The sequence below is a fragment of the Mesocricetus auratus genome, unplaced genomic scaffold, assembly GCF_017639785.1.
Source record: "Mesocricetus auratus isolate SY011 unplaced genomic scaffold, BCM_Maur_2.0 Super-Scaffold_2245, whole genome shotgun sequence".
NCBI lineage: Eukaryota > Metazoa > Chordata > Mammalia > Rodentia > Cricetidae > Mesocricetus > Mesocricetus auratus.
The window spans coordinates 51509695-51530343 of NW_024429180.1; the positions used below are offsets into that span (position 1 = coordinate 51509695).

Consider the following 20649-nt stretch of genomic DNA (forward strand, 5'->3'; position numbering starts at 1 on the left):
TCGGTCACATTACTTTGGGCATGTGGAGGCCCCATGTATAATGGAAGGAGCACACGACAAAAGACGTTGCTCTCCTCCAGGGAATAAAGAGAGAGAGAAGAGGTCTCTCTCATCTTCCCCACTCTCTCCTTCTCTGGTGTTTGCGCTTGTGTGGCAGCCAGACATTGATGTCTTCCTCAATTGCTCTCCACCTTACTTTTTGAGACAAGATCTCTCCATCGAACCCAGAGCTCACTGACTCAGCACGATTGACTGGCCAGCAAGCCCCATGGGATCCAGCTGTCTTTACCACCGCAGCCCTGGGATTACAGGTGTATGCCACCATGCCCAGCTCTAATGTGGGTGCTGAGCATCTGACTCAGGGCCACATTCTTATGCAGCAAGCACCTTATCAATTAACCATCTCCCACCCCCCCAATATTCCTTTGTTTTTTGTTTTTTGTTTTTTGTTTTTTTTGAGACAGGGTTTCTCTGTATAACAGCTCTGACTGTCCTGGGACTCACTTTGTAGACCAGGCTGGCCTCAAACTCACAGAGATCCACCTGTCTCTGCCTCCTGAGTGCTGGGATTAAAGGTGAGCACCACCACCATTCCTTTTGAAGACATGCCCCAAAGGCCTAATTTCTTTCCACTAGGCTTCATCTCCTAAAGCTGCAGTTCTCAACTTGTAGGTCGACACCCCCTGGGGGTCAAATGACCTTTCACAAGGTTTGCACATCAGATATTTACATTACTATTCCTAACCACAGTAAAATCATAGTTATGAAGTAGCATTGAAAATAACTTTATGATTAGGGTCATCACAGCATGAGGAACTGCATTAAAGGGTCACAGCATAAGGAAGGTAGGGAACCACTGCCCTAAATGTTCCACTACTTCCCAATAGTGGCAAGGACTGGAAACAAAATACAGCCTTATGAGACATAAGAAAAGCACAATAGATGCTGCAATGAAAAGACAAAAGTCACCAAAACAGATTGAACAGTGCAATCAAACTACATATTCTTACAAAAGACTCACAAAAAGACAGAAGATTATACCATCGCAGCTCAGCCAAAAGAAAGCTGATCCAAAGTGAGATAACACAGACTCCAGGACAAGAAAATTATCAGAGCCCAAAGGGAACAGCTAACAAAAGAGACATCTGCCAGGAAGATACAGCTCTGTAAATGTGCATGGGTCATTTCAACATGCATGAAATGAACACTGACAGAACGAAAAGGAGTTAAGATCCATCGACTGATCCTTAGCTGCAGTAGACTTTCCACCCAGACCGGCCCTGGCACTGAATACAGAAACAATGAGATTAACAACCTGACGATTCACTGAGTTTCTGGAAGCTGTACTCAACAACTCCACAGGGCAGATTCCCTTCAAGGACACACAGACTTGCCAAAATGAACCCCAAGTTGAGTCAACAAGCAAGTCTCAACACAGTCAATGAAGCCACACAGAGTGTACTGTCTGACCATGGGAGAATTGAGCCAGGTGCCAAGGCTGGACACCTAATGAGCATTTGTCTGTGTTGTTTCTAAAAACAGACCATAGACTTGGTAAATTCTGAAGAAGCTGGAGATGCTGGTAGAGTGTTTACTAGAAGCATAAAGCCTGGGGTTCAATTCTCAGCGTTACCTGTAGTCTCCATACATAGGAAATGGAGACAAGAGAATTTCAAGGTCAAGACCATCCTCAACTACACAGCAAGCTTGAGGCCAGCTTAGGCTATATAAGACACTCTCAAAACAAGCAAGCTACAAGAACAGAAACATAAGGGGGTGGGGCTTGTTTGAAATGCTGGCTCTGCTGGTTCAGTTCAAGGTCACCTGGCAGAGACCTTCCACGGTCAAAAGTTCAAAGGCTGACATGGGACATTACATGGCAAAGGAATGAGCATACCCATGTCTCTTCTTGTCTCTTCTTCTTATAAAGTCACCAGGATTCAACGAGAGCCCCTACTGTTGGGATTTTATCTAACTCTAGTCACTTCTCCAAGGCCCCACCTCTGAACAGCACAGTCGGGATCCATTTCTCCTTTAAACGTGCAACAAGGAGGGAACAAATCCTTGGAGACAGACTTCTAACCATGAAGCTAGAGAATCCCCAAACTTTAGGGAGTGGTTGACAGTGGAAGGCTGTTCACCTCCTTCCAGCTCACAAGGCCACATGCATCTATTTGTCTGGCTAAGTCTCAGACATCCTTCTCAGGTGTGGCCCGGCTCTGAGTGAACACAGCTGTTCTTGGCTGTGTCCTGCCTAGCCTGGTGCACCTCTAGGACATCAGGGTTGAACTGCATGAGCCTAGGTGAGCTGACTCTGAATTCTGGGGTCTTGCTTTTGGCTTCGATGCTTCACCTTTGGTTTTTGTTGTGGTTTGTTTTGTTTTTTTGAGATGGGTCTCACTGTGTAGCCCAGGCTGGCCTGAACTAGAAGCCGTCTTATCTCCACCTCCTGAATGCTGGCATACAAACCACACCCAGCTCTCTGTGCTTTCTTTTACTTGGAAATTAAGAAAGTCAGTGACCTGCCAAAGGTCAAGCTGAGCTATTTGCAGTTACTACATTAAAACACACACACACACACACACACACACACACATACACATACACACATACACATACACACATACACACACACACGCACGCACGCACGCACGTACACACACACGCACACACACACTCACACACACACTCACACACACGCACACACACTCACACACACTCACACACACACTCACACACACACTCACACACACACTCACACACACGCACACACACTCACACACACTCACACACACACTCACACACACTCACACACACACTCACACACACTCACACACACACTCACACACACACACGACTCAATATGGAGTTACCCTCCCTCCCCATTCACAATTTAAGCTACCCATCCTCAGTTTCATGGCAAAACATTAGGTGGAAAATTCTAAGAGCAAGCAACTCATTCGTTTTAAATTGTGCAGCTATTTCAAGTAATGTAATGAAATCCCATGCTGACCTATGCCACAGCCCTCTGCCCCCTCTATCCATGATGTCTGTCACCCCTTGGTATAGTGTGCCTTGCATCTTGGCTGTCTACCCCACCCACCCATTCAGTAGTCAGGCTGTAGCTTATCTTATCACTGCTCTGATATTGGAGCTATCACAGCAAGCAGTACCTACGTTCAGGTAACCATTGCTTTAATAGTGATGGTGCCGAAGCACAGCAGCACAGAGGCAGAAAGCTCAGATACGGAAGAACAAAAGCTACGCTGTGCTTCCTCAGGAAAGAGAAAACTCACAAGCTGAGGTGCTAAAAAGCCTTCCATAAAACTATGAGGATGAAAGAAAGTTAAGCCAGAACAGTGAACACCAGCATGATACGATGCTTGGAGAAAGAACATCCTAGTTAGGCTTGTTTCTATGGCTGTGGCAGACACCATGAGCTTGGGGAGGAAAGGGTTTATTTGCTTTACACATCCCAGGTCACACTCCATCACTGACCGAAGTCAAAGCCGGAACTCAAGGCAGGAATGTGGAGGCCGGGACTGAAGGAATGCTGCTTGCTGGCTTGCTTCCCATGGCTTGCTCAGCCTGCTTTCTTATACACCCCAGGACTGCCCGCCCAGGGATGGCACCACTCAAGGTGAGCTGGGCCTCGCTATCAGTCATTACTCAGGACAATGCCCTACAGACATGCCCCCAGGTCAATCAGATGGAGGTGATTCCTCAACTGAGGGCCCCTCTTTCCAGGACAGTCTAGCTTGCATTAAGTTGACCAAAAACTGCACAACACAAAGAGAAAAAGCAGAGAAGATTCATTGAAGTTGCATTACAGTGTAATATCGTAATTGCTTATTTCATTATATGCTGTGAATCTCTTACCAGGTGAGATAGCTTGAATGTAACTGACCCTCATGAGCCCATAGGGAGTGGCACTCTCGGGAGGTGTGGCCTTGTTGAAGGAGGTGTGGCCTTGTTGAAGGAAGTGAGTCACTGTGGGGGCAGACTTTGAGGTCTCTTTGGCTCAAGTTTTACTCAATGTGACACTTAGAATACACTTCCTGTTGGCCATGCCAGGGTGGCACACGCCTTTAATCCCAGCACTCGGGAGGCAGAGGCAGGCAGATCTCTGTGAGTTCGAGGCTGGGCTGGACTGACAGCCTCCAAAACAATATAGAGAAACCCTGTCTCGTAAAACCAAAAAAAAAAAAAAAAAAAAAGAATATACTTCCTGTTACCTGCAGGATGTAGGACTCACTGTCTACTTGCTGTTGCCTTCTGATCAAGATGTAGCCAGCACCATGTCTGCCTACATGCTGCCATGATCCTCACCATGATGATAATAATGGACTGAACCTCTGAAACTGTAAGCCAGCTACTGCAATTAAACGTTTTCCTTTATAAGAGTTGCAGTAGAAACCCTAACTTAACACCAAGCTTAATTTACAAACCAAATTTCACAATTGGAATGCATCTACAAGGGGAAAAAGCATGATCTAATAGGAATCTGTGCTACCTCTGGCTTCATACACCCACTGAGGGGCATCTTCTGAGACCAGCATGCTCTAGGCAGGGCTGTCCAACCTTTTGACATCTACAAACAATCTGGGCTGCTCATAGCTCTTATGGGACCGCAGGTTGGACAAACACTGGTGTGAAGTCATTAACAGCAGCTTTATTCCAAGGAGGAAATCAAGGCTCAGTGAGTTAGGCTATTCTGGTAAGAAGTATAAGCCAGGATACAAATGTGGGTTACCAGGTGGCCAAGGCTGTGCCCTGCCCTGTGTTCTGTGGCCCTTGTCCCCACTCTAAAGGTTTCAGAGCCCTGGAGATCCTCTAATCTTGTTCCAGGAAGAAATGGAGAAAATGTGATCTTGTAATTTAAAAAGAGAACTCTTAATTTCTGGCTTTGCCTGTCTATAGACTGCTACACCCGGTTCCCCAGACTCCTGGGTGTGTCCCCTACTCAGTGCCACATCTTCCCTAGACGGGGCTCTTGGCTTCTCTGATTCTTCTGCTTCACCATCATATGTCTTAAAAATAATTTTAATGTGCTTTTCCCTCTCTGTTGGGAAAGTTATACATATTGATGATAAATATCTGAGCAGATGCAATCTAGGAAAAGAGAGAAAGGAAACAAGTAGCAAAGGTCTTGGTTCAGTCGCCATCAAATCTGCAGTGCTCATTCTTCCATCTTTCCTCTGATCTATTGCCTTTGAAAAATTTAAATCACTGTGCATGCCTACAGCCCCTACATTCCGGAGGAAGGAGCAGAATACCAAGAGTTTGAAAACCCCTGGACTACATAACAAGTTCAAGGCCAGCCTGAAGCACATAGGGAAACACCGTCAAGAAAACAAATGTTGGGGATGTAGTCCGGTGGTAGAGTGCTTGCCTGGCATTTGCAAGCCACTGGGTTCAATCCCAGAACTGGGGACTGAAAACCAACTGGAATTCTTTCGTATTTGGAACTCTATGTAGATCAGGTTGACCTCGATTTCACAGAGATCCACTTGCCTCTGCCTCCCAAGTATTGGGATTTAAAGGTGTGCACCATCATGCCTAGCTTGAAAACTGCTTTTTAAGGCGGGGTGTGGGTTGTAATATAGAGTTCTATGATAGCCAGGGTTACATAAAGAGACCCTGTCTCAAAAGAAAACCACACACACACACACACACACACACACACACACACACACACACACACACCCTGCTTTTTAATTGAATACTATATTGCAGACATTATGTCTAATTTTTCTTTTTATATAGTCATTTATTATTGTGGTGGTTAATCTTGATGGTGAATTGGGTTGGATTGAACGACACCTAAGAATTTAGTAAAGATCACGTCTGCATGTGTGTATGTGGAAATAACCAGAAAGAATGACTTTAGTGGGGGAGATGAGTGTCACCAGTTGGTAAGATGCCCCTGGATGAGGTATAGGAAGAGTCCTAGCTCAGGTACTATCTGCTTCCATGTGTGATGCTCTTCGCTGCCTTACCTTCCTCACCATGAGGAGCTGATGCCTCTGAAACCATGAACCAAACAAATCTGTCCTCACTAAAGTTGTTTTTCTGGGCTGGAGAGACGGTTCAATGGTTAAGAGCACTGACTGTTCTTTCACAGGGTCGAGGTTCAATTCCCAGCACCCACATGACAGCTCACAACTGTCTGTAATTCTAGTTCCAGGGGACTTGACACCCATGACAAAACACCAATGCACATAAAATAAAAATAAATGTAAAGTTGATTTTCTCTAATTTTTGCCACAGTGACACCAAATTACAATTATAGAACATTCAGTCATGCAGAGACACCATAATCTTGTTTCTAAATCTCTTTGCCACTGTACACGCTGTTGAAATGAAAATTCATATTGCTAAAATGATGTATAGTCTTGAGATGCATTCCTAAAAGTAAACTAGCTAGGTAAGAAGCTCTATAAGAAGCTCTATAAAAAAGGCAACACTTCCGCAAACTATACTAAGAGCCTCACGGAAAGTCAGTCAGTTTCCGCTGTCAGCACTATGGAGGTTTCCTTGCACTGGTATGCAAACATAACATTTTGCTTTAATTAGCATTGCTTTGGCTACCCAGATTCTTTCTTTGGAAATCATGCCTTTGTGCCTTTTATTCTCTTTCCTATTTTCTGGATGATTTGGATGATTCATCTCTAAACTGGCATCCAACCAACCCACAAGAGGGTAAAGTCCCAAAAGACCAGACACCCAAAGTAGTGAGGCTGTATGCACCCTGCGGCTCTAGGCTTCCCTTTACTCTGAACAGGAGTAGCATGGGAAATTCTCCATCTGCTTCTCCGGACATGTGGAGACATCTGGAAGGATGGTGCACCTCTGTCTTTTCTGACTTATTCTATCAGCTCCTGTCAGAATAAGTCAGGAAAGGGACTTGAGAGCTGACCTGGCAGTTAAGAGCACTTGCTGCTCTTGCAGAAGACCCAAGTTCAATTCCTAGCATCTGCATCAGGTGGCTCATAACCATGTGCAACTCCAGCTCCAATGGATTTAAGCCTTCTTCTGGCCTCTGAGGGAACACATACATTCACACACACACACACACACACACACACACATGCACATACATGTACATACACCACACACATGAGAAATAAAAATAAAACAACTAAAAGAAAAAAGAAAGGAGTTAGGGTAATGGTACAGGGGCTAAAAGTGCTTGATGTGAAACCAAGAGGTCTTGAGTTCAAGTCCTGATCAGCCACATAAAAGCTGGGCATGGCCACACAGGCCTGTAACCCAAGCATTAGATATGGCAGCAGGTGGATCCTGGGCACTCACTGGCCAACCAGCCTAGCCTAGACAGAGGGCTTCAAGTTCAGCTAGAGACTGTCTCAGAAAAAAAAAGGAGACATCCAGTGTCTTCCCCTGGCCTCAGAATAGATGTGCATGGGCATTGTGTAGCTCCACATACACCACGTGTGGTGGAGGGAAGAAGGGGTAGGAGAGAGAGAAAGAGAGAGAGAGAGAGAGAGAGAGAGAGAGAGAGAGAGAGAGAGAGGGAGGGAGGGAGAGAGGGAGGGAGGGAGAGAGGGAGGGAGGGAGGGAGAGAGGGAGGGAGGGAGGGAGAGAGGGAGGGAGGGAGGGAGAGAGGGAGGGAGGGAGGGAGGGAAGGAGGAGGAGAGAGGAAAGAGAAATGGAGTGGGGTTGGGGAGACTTGTCTCTGCACCACTACTGAGAGGGTGGTCAGACAACAGGAAGCACTGTCCTTAGCATCCCTCTGAATTCCTCAGAGGTGTCTCCTCATACCTAGAGTCTCAGAACACTTCTCAGCAGGGAAGTTGCATCATAGACATCATGGAAATTCTGGAATCCTTGGTCTGTGAGCATAAGGTGTCGGCCAACTGGGTCAGCCAGACACAGAAGATGACTGCAGTCTGAGGCTGTGCGGGCCATGAGGGTATGCTCCATAGGACCTTCCTTGAAGAATATCCTACTGGATATCACTTGAGGGGTACCTGGGAACTCTACAGCACATGTTCTTAGTGACTTATCTGGTGGAGTCCAGAAAGGGGTCAACATCAGAGGGCTGCAAGCATCATGAGTAAGGACTGGAGTATCTGCCTGGCAGAACAAAAACCACTGAATGCTAAAAGGGGGTTGCTCACCACTGTTGCTTATCAGACGGCGATACATTTTGTTCCCAGTATTTTCTCACTGGCTTGCAATTAGGCAGTTAAGGATATTCTTACATTGCATTCAATCAATTTGAGAATATAATGTCCACTAAGCCCTCCTGACAAGAGGTGCTGGGCTACAATGGCCATCTGAGAGGTAAGTGGAAAGAATTCACTCACGCAGTGGGTCTCAGAATCCCAGGACTTCTTCAGAAACATCAGCCCCTGCTAGACCTTGTACATAGCTCTTGCCCAATGGTCAGTGACCACTCAGGCTGTCCCCATACTCTCCCTCCACACACAACACATCACTGCTGCTTTCCCACTGACAGAAAGCAACATACATGAGAACAGCAGGACCACTTGGAACTGGGTTCAAATTCCATATCCACTGCTCATTAGCACAGGAACCCCATGTCAACTTAGGTTTTCTAGTCTTAATAATCCTGTAGACTTGAAGGGATATATTCTTTTTTTTTTTTTTTTTTGGTTTTTTGAGACAGGGTTTCTCTGTGGCTTTGGACGTTGTCCTGGAACTAGCTCTTGTAGACCAGGCTGGTCTTGATCTCACAGAGATCCACCTGTGATCTGCCTCTGCCTCCCCATCCTGAGTGCTGGGATTAAAGGCATGGGCCACCACTGCCCAGGGAAGGGATACATTCTTAAAAACAATCTTTACATGAAAATGAAAAATACCTGGTTCCTAGGACTTTTCGTAATGAGAATCAAAGAAAAAGCTTCTTGAATCTCTGCCCCACCATTGGTGGTCAATATGAATAGCTGGTGTATCTTGGTTCAGGCTGGTGCCGCACTCCATGTCCCAGTCAAATTGTCCAAGTACCAATGATAGTGTAGGCTGATGCTCACCTATGAGCTTCAGGGGACTGGGTTTAATTTTGAACTCTGATTTCTCCAAGAGTGTACTGGAGCTGGGGGATGAACCTAGGCGGTCCTTCTGGATCCAGCTTTTATAATCCCCATTTATAGACTATATTATATAAGCTCAATTTCTGGTACTTTACAAAATAAGGCATTAAATTGTGCCAAGGGCAATGGAACAAAGTACTACAGGTGTCTCCAATAAGGTTTATGTCAGCTAAGTCTTGATGCTCTTGCAGAATTGAGGGAAAGATCACAGGGTTAAAGTGGGCTCTCAATCTTCAATGTGCTTCCATTTCTACTTCAATTGTCCAAACAACAGCACCTTGTCTGCCACCCCAGGAACTTTCCAGTCTACACCAGAGTCTCTGGTGTGATTCCAGGACTGACAATGTACAGATAGTAGGATTTGAAAATCCTTCATGTGGGGAACTCTAGGTAAGGTGGTAGACAAGGTGAGAGCCAGTGAAAGATGGGACTTGGAACAAAGGAAAATGAACTATTTTCCCAAGAGAGAAATAGAGAAAGGTCTTCTGAAACCCGTGGAGGAAGTCAAAGAGCAGGAACTCTGGGGAGGAGCAGGAAAAAGATGGCATCATGTTTGGTGCCAGGGATTAAGCCCTCACCACTAGGCTGTCCTAAAAGAAGATTCGGCCCCACCTTGCAAAACAGGAAAACTCAAAGAAATATTCAACAAATGGATGCACAAATAACCACACAGAAGTGAAGACAAGACTCCGCCAAAAGAACCTAACTCCACTTCTGAACCCAAAGACACTGAAATAGGTAACACTCCAGATAAAGATTTGAAAAGCTCTCTGGTAAAAATGGCCAGTGACCTGGAAGAGGATATGAATAAGTGAATGAATTTAACTCAAAACTTAGGAAAGTAAGAAACAGGAGAAAACCAGCAATGTGGATGGGAAAAGTCAACTCTCCCACCCCCAGCATCTTAGGGAAAGGAAAGGTTTATCTCGGCTTACATCTTTGAGGGACATCATGAGAAGAACCCAAGCAGAATGTAAGCTTTTTTTTGTTTTGTTTTGTTTTGTTTTTACTAGACAGGGTTTCTCTGTATTGTTTTGGAGGCTGTCGGTCCAGCCTGGCCTCGAACTCACAGAGATCCGCTGCCTCTGCCTCCCGAGTGCTGGGATTAAAGGTGTGCATCACCACCGCCCGGCTAGAGGCTGCTTACTTAGACAGCCCAGGATCACCTGACCAGGGAATGGTGCCGCCCACAGTGACCTGGCCCTCCTACAACAACTAACAAGACAACCTCACCCCAGCCCCCAGACAGACATGCCCACTGAGATAGGTTTGACCTAGTTAATTCCTCATTTGAAGCTCTTCTGTGAGATGACTCAAGGATGTATCAAGTTGACAGTTAGAGCTAAATATGAAGGTTTAAGAGGTCTCCTTTTTCTCCAAATCCACATTAACATTTAAAAAAAATATATATATATATATTCTCACTCGGGTGGGCTAGAACTTAACTGTAGTTTTCATTTGTGTGTCCTTAGTGAATGAAGAAGTGAGTTTCCCCCCTCCACCCCGGCCCAAAGTTCTTGATCATTTATATTTTTTCTTAGTTACTGATCTATTCTGGTTTTTCACATTCTTTGGACTACTTGTTTTTAACTTTCTTGAGTTCTCTTTGTATTCCAGAGGATGTTAACTGTGAGATGAATAGAAGGCAAAGTCCACCTCGCTCAGCTGTTTGCTCGCTATGCAGGGTCTTTAAACCTTGATGCCGTTCCAGCCATCAATTCCTGCCTGCTTGCCTTGTACTTTTGGAATCCTATCCAGGAAATCGTTGTGTGTTTCCTGAATCAGTCCCCTTGTGTTTGCTCTAATAGTAAAAGTAAGTTTTTAAGTCTTATATATTAAACTCTCCACTTTGATGGGGCGTGGGGGGGTGGTACAGAGCAAGATAAGGTCCTAGGCTCAGTCTCTTTACATGTGGCCATCCTTTTTCCATTTACTGTTATTAGCATAGAAGCCAGAGTTAAACTTCCACCTTATACTTTTAGACAGGGAATCTCACTGAACTTGGAACTTGCTGTTTTAGCGAGGTCAACTCACTGGCAGGTGGGCTCCACCTGCCGCCACCTCCCAAACGTTGGGGTTATAGACACGCGTCACCACCTCCTCCTTCACGTGGCTCAGCTCCTCACACTTATGCAGCCAGTACGTGACCCATGGGGCCAGCTTTCTTGATGTATATTTTTAACACAACAGATGACTAAAGACTAAGTTGTGTTCCACTAGTCTGCATGCCTGCTCGTATCCCAGTGACATGCTGTCTTTATAACTATGGCTCTGAGGTATGTTTTGAAGTCAGGTATTACGTTTACAGTTTCGCTTTTTTTTTTTTTTTTTTTGGCTTAAGTTTCCTTCACTATTTCAGGCCTTTTGTGCTACTATGTGAATTTTTATGGGGGGAAGGGGAGAGGGATTAAGGAAAACTTGCTTGAATTTATAAAGAGTGGATGAAGTCCTGAGTGCATGTGTGTTGTTTGGCATGGTCACCACCATGTCAATGAACCCAATACCCCAGACCCATCAGAATGGCAAAGTCTTCCTCTAGTTGAGTGTGAATGTGGACAGTGTTCAAGCACACACGTTTACAAACTACTGACAAGTGTGTGCCAAAACTAGCAACTGCAGCTTCCTCCTCCCAGGTAACTGCAACCTGAGACTACTAGAGACTTCCTACAGATACCGCCTCCACAGAGGACATTGGGTCCCTGGAATTGGAGTGACAGACAGTTATGATCCTTAGGAAGAGCAGCAAATGCTCTTAAATCGCTGAGCCATCTTCCCAGCCCATACCTTCATGTGTGGGTTCTAGATCACCCATTCTTATCCTGCTATCCCCACTTAAAAGCATGGTCTAGACAACCTCACCACGGGAGAGCAGTGTGGTCCATGCCGCTGCTGAACCACAGGATCAGAGCCCAGCAGAACTCTCACCAGTCATAATGTTCTCCCGACATCTCTAGAGATTCAGATTTTGAGCTGGGGCTGAGGTGGGAGCTGTCTCCTTCACTGGCTCCTCACTTGCTACTGAGGTCAACAGGAGAGATGAATAGTCTTGGTTCAGGACCAAGACTCCATTTCCGAGTGATGGTCTGGGGCTGTTTCTGGCTACACTTTGTGGAGGGAGGCTGTCCTGGGCAGATGAGGTATACTCAGAGCATGAGGGGAGCCCTTGTGAGTACCTCAGACACAGATGGAGACTTTTAGACACCAGACTGGTCCAGGTCTGATTCATTTTGCCTCTGGCCCTGAATTCCACCTCAGTCCTGTCTGTTTCTGGTTGTGCAGATGGAATGCTCAGTACTCAGTGAGGTGGTGAGAAAGTAGCTATACAAAGCTGAATACTTTTCAGCCTTCAAAATGAGGGCTTTGTTGGCATAACTTGTTGTGACCAGTCAGGGTTCGCCACAGTCCACCTCTGGCTTGGTGTGGACTCTAACTTTGACCAGGATGTTCCCTGGGGAGGTTGAAGGAACAATTTCAAACACTTTCAAATGTGCTTCCTGGAAACTCGTTGATGGGATGACAAGGTAAAACCACCTATCAACCACTATTAACATGGAGAGGCTAGGGAGACGGCTCAGTGGGTAGAGTACTTGTTAGAGAATCAGAATTCAGATCCTCAGTGCTCATGGGCACAGCAGCCTGAATCTGTAACCCTGGTACTTGGGGCAGGAGCCCAGGGATCTGTGCTCGGCCAGCCTAGCTGACACTGTGGGCGACGAGATGGGTAAGATATCCTGTCTGAAAAGACAAAAACAGGCAAACAAAAAAATGGTATAGAAGCAATCGAGGAAGGCATTCCAACATCAATTTTTGGCTTCTACATATATTTTCATTGGTGAGTACAACTGCACATATGTGTGCACACATGTATAACACCCACACATAATAATGAAGTGGCACACCTCATCTCTCCAGCATGCTCCATAGTGAAGGAAGGGACATGGAAACTCACAATCAGATTCAAAGGCCATACAGAAACAAGGCACGGATGCACGGTGGTTCAAATATCCAATCTATGTCACTCAAGAAGAAGGGAAGCATGACTGGGATACCAGATAATACTAAGAAGAACATGATGTTGGCATCCAAGAGTAGCTTCAGATTCTACAAATAGAGAACAGTGACAGGGTCCTTGGAGTGACATAAAAAATCCAAAGTATCCAGAGTAGTGACTGGCTCATAGCCAATGCTCAAAGGGGGATAACTAACATAATCTCAAACTGGAATTATCTAGGAAAAATCCAAGAGGGGTATTACTCTACCACTCCATCTGTATTACAGTCTTAAAATTTTAAGTTTGTGGGGGGGGCTGTGTGTGTGTGTGATAGAGCATATGTATATATGTACACATGCATGTTGAGGTCAGATGTCAACATTGGGTGTTGTTTCTCAAGGCTCCATCCACATTGGTTTTTAAGATATGGTTTCTCACTGGCCTGAAGCTTTTCAAGTAGCCTAAAGTGGCTGACCAAGGTGCTCCAGACATCCACCTGTCTCTATCAGCACATCACCATCCTGAATTTGCCATGCCCAACTTTTCACATGGGTTCTTGAGGTTATACATGGGATCCTAGCGGTCCTATTGTTCATACGGTCTCAACCACTATTAACATGCCACAATGAAAGCAGGTTTTAACCTTCCTACACACACACACACACACACACACACTTTCAGACACACCATATCTTAGAACTAACACCTTGGGGTTAATCACATTGGTCTGACTTTTCACGCCTCTTGGAAGGAGATGGAAATTCATAAAAAGTAGGGGAAGGAGATGAGGCCAGGATGATAGGCAAACTTGGGAAGCAATTCAGTCATTCCCAACAAGCCCAGTGTCCCCAGGGTTGAAACTGATTGCAGACTACATGCTAACCCCTCAGGGTGGAGTGCTCAGTGTCAGTCTAGGTGGACACGCAATTATGGAGGGGCTCAGAGATGAGTTGAGTGTGTTATGTGGGAGATGGTGCACATCCTATCATGAGGAGTACACAAGCATTTTTTTTTCTGAGATGACCCATCGGAAGTAGTGAGGGAGACAGTTCATTCATTCGTTCCCTAAGTGTCATCTTCCCAGACTAAGAGAAGATCTGAGCATCAAACTGAGACTCAGTCTTGACTTTGTACACTTTGGGCATCTCCAGGAGCTGCCAGAGGGTCTGAGGGTCTGAGAGGCACAACTTGGTCCAACAGTCCACTGTTTCAGTCTTGTGCTCTTTACATGACAGACAGAGAGAGACCAGTCACAGGGCTCACAAGCAGAGATCATAGCCACATCTTCCGCCCTCTTGGAAGTGACTGGATAGAAAAGTGCTGTGCTGAAACGGGTTAAAAATCTCACCCCCGGGATTGTGCTGCTTAAAGCAGCCTTGGCTCCCAAGAGAGAGCCCAGAGAGCATCAGCAATGGGCACCAACTGCCACATCAGCGGAGCTGGCTGGGCTTGTCTGCACAAAACCAGCTGGTACCAAGACTCCAGTGCTCACTCAGGATAATGGCATCTACAGGGTAGTGGCATGTACCCAGAGGCCTGAAAGTTCTTATTTGGACTGAGCAGGACAGATTTTCTCAGCTACTACTGCTGCCGATCAACATCAGTGCTAATCAAAAGTCTCCTCCTAAGATGGATTCTAATATTCTTCCTGTATCTCAAGTCAGCCTGGCTCCTAGAGCCGGCTTTGGCAAGCCTCTATCCTCTTACCATCACAAGAAGTAGCATCAGCTTGCTGCCCAGAGCTCTGGCCTTAGGGATTTGCACACATCTGTTCCCACCTGCTTTCGCATTTATCTGCCTCGGGACTTGCCCTTCCCAACAAGACAACACATCCACCTCCTACTTAAGGATGTACTCACATACACACATTTTAAAAAATCCTGAGAAACCGGGCCAGCAAGACAGCTCAGCAGGTGAAAGTGCTTGTGGGCAACAAGGTTCTTGACCTTAGTTTCAATTCCCAGAACCCGCAAGGTGGAAGAAGAGAACTGACTCCTGAAAGCCGTCCTCTGATTTTCACATGGGTGTAGTGGCGTGTGCACGCACACACATAAATAAGATGTGCTTTTTTAATTCCTAAGAAATTTACTAAAATTATTTAGAATCAGTGAATGAGTTCATCAAGGTCATGCAAGACCATGTTCAAAATGATATTTATTTATACTTTTTTTTTTTTTGGTTTTTTGAGACAGGGTTTCTCTGTATTGCTTTGGAGGTTGTCCTGGAACTCACTCTGTAGACCAGGCTGACCTCGAACTGACAGAGATCCGCCTGCCTCTGCCTCCCGAGTGCTGGGATTAAAGGCATGCGCCACCAACACCCTGCCGGTTTATACTTTCTTTAAATTATTTATTTACTTGTTTTTAATTGTGTGTATATGTATCTGTATGTGCACATGAGTGAAGTCCCTGTGAAGGCCAGAGGAGGGCGTCAGATGCCCTGCAGGTAGCATTATGGGCAACTGTGAACCAGCTTATGTGGGTACTAGGAACCAAACTCTTGTCCTCTGTAAGAGCAGTACAACATCTTAACTGTTGAGTCTTCTCTTCAGCCCCTTCTACCTGCTTTTTTTTTTTTTTTTTTTTTTTTTTTTTTGGTTTTTCGAGACAGGGTTTCTCTGTGGCTTTGGAGGCTGTCCTGGAACTCACTTTGTAGACCAGGCTGGCCTCGAACTCACAGAGATCCGCCTGCCTCTGCCTCCCGAGTGCTGGGATTAAAGGCGTGCGCCACCAACGCCCCTTCTACCTGCTTTTAATGAGTAAACTAAAAATCAAATGGAGAAAGTAATCCCATTTACAATAGCATCCAAAGGAACAAAATGCTGGAAATAAATTCAACAAAAGAACCAAAAATGTTATGCCCTGAAAATACAAGGCATTGTTGAAAGAAACTAAAGAGCATCTCAGTAAATGGCAGAGCATAATCCCCACGACTCACCATGTTGGCCTATACATCCAACACAGTCCTGATCTTAGCTGACTTCTTTGTGGACACTGATAAGTCAACCAATTCTAAAACACATATGGAATTGCAAGAGATCCAGAATCATCGAGACAGCTCTGAAGAGAGCCAAGTTAGAAGATGCATGCACACTCTCTGGTTTCAAGCACACTAACAGTCAAGATGGTGTGCCTTAAAGACAGACATAGACCAATAGCACTGAATTGGGAATCCCTGATACACTTGCTCATCTATAGTCAATCTGGATGAGAGTGCTAATACTTAGATGCTTTTTCAAAAAGTCATGCTGGGGGTAGGGAGGTAGAATACCAGAAACAAGGAGTCCTTTTTTCCTACACTGCTTGTAGAGGAAGGAGGATCCCAACCTATAATCATCAATAAGATGTGACAACACTGCATTTAAGAAGCAAATAAACATAAGTGATGAAAATCCAAATACCAAAACACTCTGGGGCTACCAACCCTTGTTAGACAAAACCAAAATAAACCAAGATGTCTAGAAACTTGGGACTTTATTGGGGAGACAAAATTCTCTTCCTCTTTGTCTTAGGACTTAGGGACATTAGTATGAAAGATACCATCAGCCAAAATACCCAGGTGATGCTCAAAGACCAGTGTTGTCCCCTCCCAAATTCTCCTCTGAGGCCTTTGTTTTTTCTAGAAACAAGACACAGTCATTTCCTTCATCCTACTTTTAGACCAAGGAGCCAGAGAAGAAGGACAAGGACAGTGCTGCCTAGCCAGACAAGGCATGTCTTCAACCCAGGGAAGAACACTTCCTGACTTGGTAGCTCATTGTCTGAACTCCAAAAGGTCAATTACCAAATGATGACAAAGGGTCTTCTGACAGAAAGTGATAAGCTCCAGGTGCAGTGGGTCAAGGGGTTCCCTTCAGGGGGCTGCTGATACTCCATGCTGATATTCTCAAAGATTGTTCACCTTTATCCAAGGAATGATGTCAGCCTTACAGTGCTGGCTTGCCCAGTGACCAGCTACATTGCAAAGACAACGTCTGCATTTGCAAGTTTCCTTAAGGGTAAAATGAATTAATTAAACACTAACCATCTCAGTCTTTAGTGGGACTTTGTAAAAAAGGAGAGAGAAAATGGCTTGAAAACAATGCCATACAACAGGACTACAACACATTATTCAAAGCAACAGGATGCAGTCCATCTCCAGAAAGATATTTGGAGAAAGTTGGGGGGAGAATATAATATAGGTTGTGTAAAAGGTGATAGTAAAAAAATCTTTGTTCACTTTCTTAAAGGTAACAGTAGCATCGTAGTGATCTAACATTTCCAAGATTGTGCTGATTTATAGATATACATATGGATAAAACCATGTGACATCAAGATCTGCTTTAAAGACTGAGAAGAGGGGGACATAATGCAAGGGGGACAAAATGTTGAGACTAATGAGAAGAAAGTAACTTCATAATTCTCTCAAGTTCATATCTGAACACCTTCAGCATAAAACAACTTAAATAAACAATGTAGAGTTTTCTAGGACCTTAGTCTGCTTTCTGACGATTATATCCACAGTCTAGAAAATCTGTTTCCCTCACAAAGCTCTTCCCAACTAGTCATCCAGAGGTCAGAGGGTTAGGGAAGATGCCAGGAGAGGCTCCCAGCTGGGAAGAAAAGAAATAAAAGCAAGTGTCCTAGAAGAATGTTCAGAGAAGCTTAGACTGACAGGCTCCAGCATGGGCTTTGTCCTCAGAACCGGATTTTTATTCTCTGTGGTGCTGCTTAATGTGTAAGTGATTTTGCTTTTTAACACAAAGGTCACAGGGAAAAAGCAATTACAGACCACTGAGAGCCACTTTCCTTAGGGACAGCCTGGAGACCATCAGGGATTCCCAGGCTTCACATTTTGTCATGGGTTTAACAGACATCCCAAGGACTAAAGAGCAGGAAAGGGAAAGGCAACAGTTAGAAAGAAGTTACAGTTTTCTCCAAGGTGAGATCAGTCCAGCGAGTCAGGCTCTTATGTGTGAAGTGACCCTGGAAATGAATGCATCCTCCCTCAAGCAGCTCCCTGGCCAATTAAGTACACAGGACACCATGCCTACTCCAAAGAAGACAAATGGGCCTATACACAGCAAGAGGTGATATAAGGGAGGGATAGAGGCTCGAATCCTCAACAATAAACCAGAACTGTGGAACTTCAGCACTTTGATGTGGGGGAAAAAGTATTCACTGCGCTGCTTTGAGCATCTCTTCGACACCAAGGACTTGGGAGATAAAACTAATTTGGGCGTGTCTGGCGTCGTGCATCTCTCATCTGACCTTGTCCTAGTCACACTCGGTAACTCGGTCCCTTACTCCACGAAGCTGCCCCCCTCCACCGTGCATTCTGTCTGTTTCATTGTGATTGGTTGGTGGTTGGTTGTTTGGAAGATTTTTAGTATTCTTTGTCGCGCCGGGACAGGGAGTGATGGAGAGAAAGGAATGTTTGTTTCGTCAATCATTTCTATCAGGGACTGAAGAGAGTCACTTTAGTAAGGCCACTACACCTATGGCTCCAAGACTTGGGGAAGGGGGAGCAACACACCGGGAGGCAACGGAGTCAGGGTAGGACAGAGGGGCCAAAAGTCCTGCGTGTTTGTGGCTCTGAGTTTTTCCTACTGCTCAGTCTCTCCTGGATAACGGTGGTGAGAGGTTCCCGGGCGACTTGGGAATGAATTCTTGGCGCGGGACCTTTCTCCGGCTCTGTTCACGAAGATTAGGCTCGTTCGAGCCTTTCTAGCAGGCTAGGTAGAAAACCCAGTTGCAAGCTGTGCGCTCTACAGCTGCTGGGCACTAGAACCCCATCATGCCCAAAACTAGACCCCATCAGTCACAGCCACACACTTCAGTGTCTTTCCTGCCCCCCCCCCCCCCCGAATTCCATATAGCAAAAGCCAGAACTCTGGCCACTGGTCCAGCTTCCAGATGCCGATTCCCCACTCTGCACCCTACAAGGCATCCAGTGTGAGCCCCAAGCCCCCACGCTCTGTCCTGGAGTGCCTAGGGTCCCCAGGAGGCAAGCACCCAGCTCCTGGGGTAAATCGACTGCCTCCCGGGACCCTCCCAAAGTGGGACTGGGCGGGGCTGCTGGTATGATGGGGGGGGGGGGGTAATAAGGGGACCTGTCAGCCCGCACGTCCTCCTGCATTCCTGACCAGAGCTGACCCAAGGGAGCCAAGGAAGAGATGGGATGGAGACCGCGTCCTCCCACTAGCCTTCAGACAGCGAGAGAAAGGGGGTGACCAGTATAAGGCTCTTACTTGGCTGCAGGGCTCCGTGGTAGCCAGGCTGGGACTGGGCTCTCAGCACTGGCCCCTCTCCGTGCCGATCGCCGAGGGTCCACCGAGAAGAGAGGCAAAGTGCGAGTAGGCGCAGGCCACAGTTCGGGGCAGGATTTTGCCCTGGGTTTTTAAAGAGAAACTCGCCACAAACCCCTCCCCCGACCCCAGCTCGCCCCGAAGGCGGCCTCCAGTTTAGCCCAGCCTCCATCCTTTGTTGAACTTCCTCGGCTTATCCCGGGATTGGAAGGGGCGGGGGGGGGGGGGCGGCGGGGGGGCGCGGCCGGGAGAGCCGGGTGGATCAGCAGGGTTGGGGCAGGCTGCGCTGGAGACCAATTCCAGACAGCGCTCTCTTCTCTTGTCCAGAAGATTCCGCACCCTCCAACATCCCCGCCCGGCATTCAATTCCCCCAGAGTATCATTTACCAGGATTAAGACCCACACTAAAAGTTGAAGTCAAAAACGTTCATTGTTTTGCTCCAGTTTCACGCACCTTCTCCGGTAGATGGTACTGAACAGTAAACCCAAACCGCTCGCCTTGCAGCCCGAGGATCACGTCTGTGCACCGAGGCAAGACATAAAAATTGAAACGAGGGCGGGAAAAGAAGCCAGCCGCTGGAATCCGACTGGAGCTTAAAACTTTATCACAACTGATAAAGTTGAAATTGCCTATGTGACTAGTGCTGGTCTTGCTAAAGGTTTCTCAAGCAAGAGGTTAAAGATGAACTAAAAATAAATCAAGCTGGGGTAGAGCCCTGTATCTAAATAACGTCCATCACGAAACCACCTAGCAATTCTGTTTACAAATGGAAATTCTTTCAAGATAAGGACTATACACAAACCAGCTCATGTAGTTTTAATTTGTCAACTTTATTTAAATGTTAAGTTCCGTCTCATTTTTAAATCTTGTAAATTGACAGCCTTTGAGGCAAGGAAGTTTAGAGAGCCGGGGTGACTAATGAACACCCTTGAATCTAGCGTGTGTGTGTGTGTGTGTGTGTGTGTGTGTGTGTGTGTAGGCCAGAGGTTGGAGTCTTATTAAGTCTCCATTTTTTCTTTTTTAAATAAAATAATTTAAGATTACTTAAGAAGTTCATGCACACATACAATGCACTTTGGTCATATTCGCTCTTCTAACTCCTCCCAGATCCATCCCCACCTCCCCAGTTTCATTTTCTCATTGAAAAATACATTTTAACTCAATGAGCCCAGTTGGTGCTGCCCATACATGCATGGGTGTGGAGCACCCACTGGAGCAAACAAACCTTAACAAAAAGTGACACTCCCTCTCCCAGAAACCATCAACTCTCAATAGGTCCTCAGTTAGGGCTAGG

The 20649-nt window shown here is 45.9% G+C and overlaps 1 protein-coding gene and 1 long non-coding RNA gene across 4 annotated transcripts in view; one reads left to right on the plus strand and one right to left on the minus strand.

Annotated features, from left to right (window-relative positions):
• Nucleotides 1-19453, minus strand: part of Loxl2 (lysyl oxidase like 2) — an 83718-nt gene extending 64265 nt beyond the window's left edge. For 2 of the 3 annotated variants that reach the window (XM_040737311.1, XM_040737279.1), the window contains exon 1: nucleotides 19298-19453. The gene's annotated coding sequence lies outside the window, so the exon portion shown is untranslated. The remainder of the gene's footprint in view (nucleotides 1-19297) is intronic. The other variant, XM_040737349.1, reaches the window with a different exon arrangement.
• Nucleotides 7704-10908, plus strand: LOC121136698. Its single transcript, XR_005873762.1, has 2 exons — nucleotides 7704-8307; nucleotides 10695-10908. It is a non-coding gene; the product is annotated as an uncharacterized LOC121136698 (long non-coding RNA).
• Nucleotides 19454-20649: the final 1196 nt, after the last annotated feature.